Genomic DNA, 2,421 nt, shown 5'->3' with positions numbered 1-2,421 from the left:
CTTCGAAAAAAAAAATCCACACAAAAAAAAAAACTACTCTTGTAAAAAAAAAAAAAAAAAAAAAAAAAAAAAAATCCCCAACACACCTAAACGCCCCAAAACCCTCTCGAGGATAATCCACACGCACACAACAAACACAACAAACACAACAAACACACACACGCCCAACCCCCCCCCTCTTTTCTATCCTTGAAAGCGAGCAAAGAGACCTCCCGTGCTCGAAGGCAGCAACAGCAACGCATAAACACGGGTGGGTTGTCTCCCTCCCGTCTCCTTGGGCTGCCGATGCTTTCATTCGCTGCACTTGGGATAATCGCTGTCGGGCTCCGTCGGTTGCGAAAGGGGAGGGGCGGGGTGAGGAGGGAAAGAGGGAGGGAAGGAGGGAGGGAGGGGAAAAAGGGAGGGAAGGAGGGGGAAAAGGGAGGGAGGGAGGATAGGAGGGAAGAAGAGAGGGAGGAAAGGAGGGAGGAGGGAATGAGAGAATGAGGGAGGCAGAGGGGGAGGGAAGGAGGGATGAAGAGAGGGAGGAGGGAGGGAAGAAGAGAGGGAGAAAGGAAGGGAGGAAGGGAAAAGGGGAATAAGAGAATAAGGGAGGTAGAACGGGAGAGGAGGGAAAAAAGAAAGGGAGGGAATAAGAAAGGAAGGAAGGGAGATAGAAAGAAAGAGAAAAGGACAGAGGAAAAGGAAGGAACGACGGACAAAACGGAAAAGACGACGAAGAACAAGAGAACAAGAGAACGAGAGAACAAGCCCCTCTCCCAGTGTCTCCTCCTCTCCTCCTCTCTCATTTCCCTTCTCGCGACCTTTACAATAATCTGGTAAATCCCTCGGGGTTCCCGGGCTCGCGCGCGCACAAACAGTCGCTTCGGACTCCCTCGCCTCCTTTCGCTCTTTACTCTTCTTCTTCTCCATCTGCTTATCTATTCTCTTTCTTCATCTTTTTCTCTTCTTTTCTTCTTCTTCTTCTTCATCTGCTTATTTCTTCTCTTTCTTCTTCCTTTTCTCTTCTTTTCTTCTTCTTCTTCTCCATCTGCTTATTTCTTCTCTTTCTTCATCTTTTTCTCTTCTTTTCTTCTTCTTCTTCTTTTTATTATTACTATTATTATTATTATCATCATTATTATCATCATTAATATTATCATTATTATTATTATTATTTTACCTGTTTCTTCTTCTTCTACTATTGCATCTTATTACTTCCACTTCTTCGTTATTTTTTATCATCATTTATTTCTTTTCTTTCGTCCACGTTCCTTATGGCAGGATGACATTATAGTTATGTCTATTTCTATCACATATTTTTTTCTTTACTCACGAAATAACAGATTTGCTCTTCCCTCCCCTCCCCCTCGTCCACTCTGGCTCTGTTCCCCCTTTCCCCCTCTCTCCTCCTTCCTTTCTCCTCCGCTCTCCTCTCCTACCTACTATGCCTCCTTCAATGTTCCTCTCCTCCCTTCTCTTCCCTCTTCTCTCGTCACCCCATTCCTCTCCTCCTACCCTTCCCTCTCTCATCTCCTCTTCCCCTCCTCCTCCCCTACCCTCCCCCCTCTCATCTCCCTCTTCCCCTCCTCCTACACTCCCCCCCCTCTCCCTCTTCTTCTCCCCCTCTTTTATCTCCCTCTTCCCCTCCTCCTCCCCTACCCTCCCTTTCTCATCTCCCTCTTCCCCTCCTCCTACACTCCCCTCCCCTCTCCCTCTTCTTCTCCCCCTCTTTTATCTCCCTCTTCCCCTCCTCCTACCCTTCCTTCCCCTCTCCCTCTTCTTCTCCCCCTCTTTTATCTCCCTCTTCCCTTCCTCCTACCCTCCCTTCCCCTCTTCCTTCTCTTCTCCCCCACTCTCCTCTCCCTATTCATCTCCTCTTCCCCTCCCCTCTCCCTCTGTACCCTCCTCCCCACCCTTTCCTAACCACTCCCCTCTCCTTCTCCCACCCCCTCGCTCTCCCCTTCCCTCTCCTCCTCCCCCACAAAACACATACTTCATAATGGCGAGATGCAGTAAAGCCTTCCCCGGTATTTGTATGTGTACGTACGTGTATGTGCATGTAAGTGTATGTATATGTGCGTATGTGTATCTATGTGTACGCAGATGCTTACCAGAGCTAATACATCACTGCTTTAAACAATACAAACACAACTTCCGCGAGAAAAGGAAAATATGGACTGTGATGACTTTACAACTTTCCTTTTTCTCTTTCCCTCCCTCTTGCTGCTGATGTGTGTGTGAGAGAGAGAAAGAGAGAGAGACAGAGACAGACAGACAGACAGACAGAAAGAGAGAGAGAGAGACAGAAAGAGAGAGAGAGATAGAGAGAGAGAGAGAGTGTGGTGTGTGTGTGTGTGTGTGCGTGTGTGTGTGTGTGTGTGTGTGTGTGTGTGTGTGTGTGAATGTGTGTGTGTGTGTGTGTGTGTGTGTGCGTGTGTG

The sequence above is a fragment of the Penaeus vannamei genome, chromosome 3 (assembly GCF_042767895.1).
Source record: "Penaeus vannamei isolate JL-2024 chromosome 3, ASM4276789v1, whole genome shotgun sequence".
NCBI classification, from domain to species: Eukaryota; Metazoa; Arthropoda; class Malacostraca; order Decapoda; family Penaeidae; genus Penaeus; species Penaeus vannamei.
Note: the sequence above shows the minus strand (reverse complement) of the source record.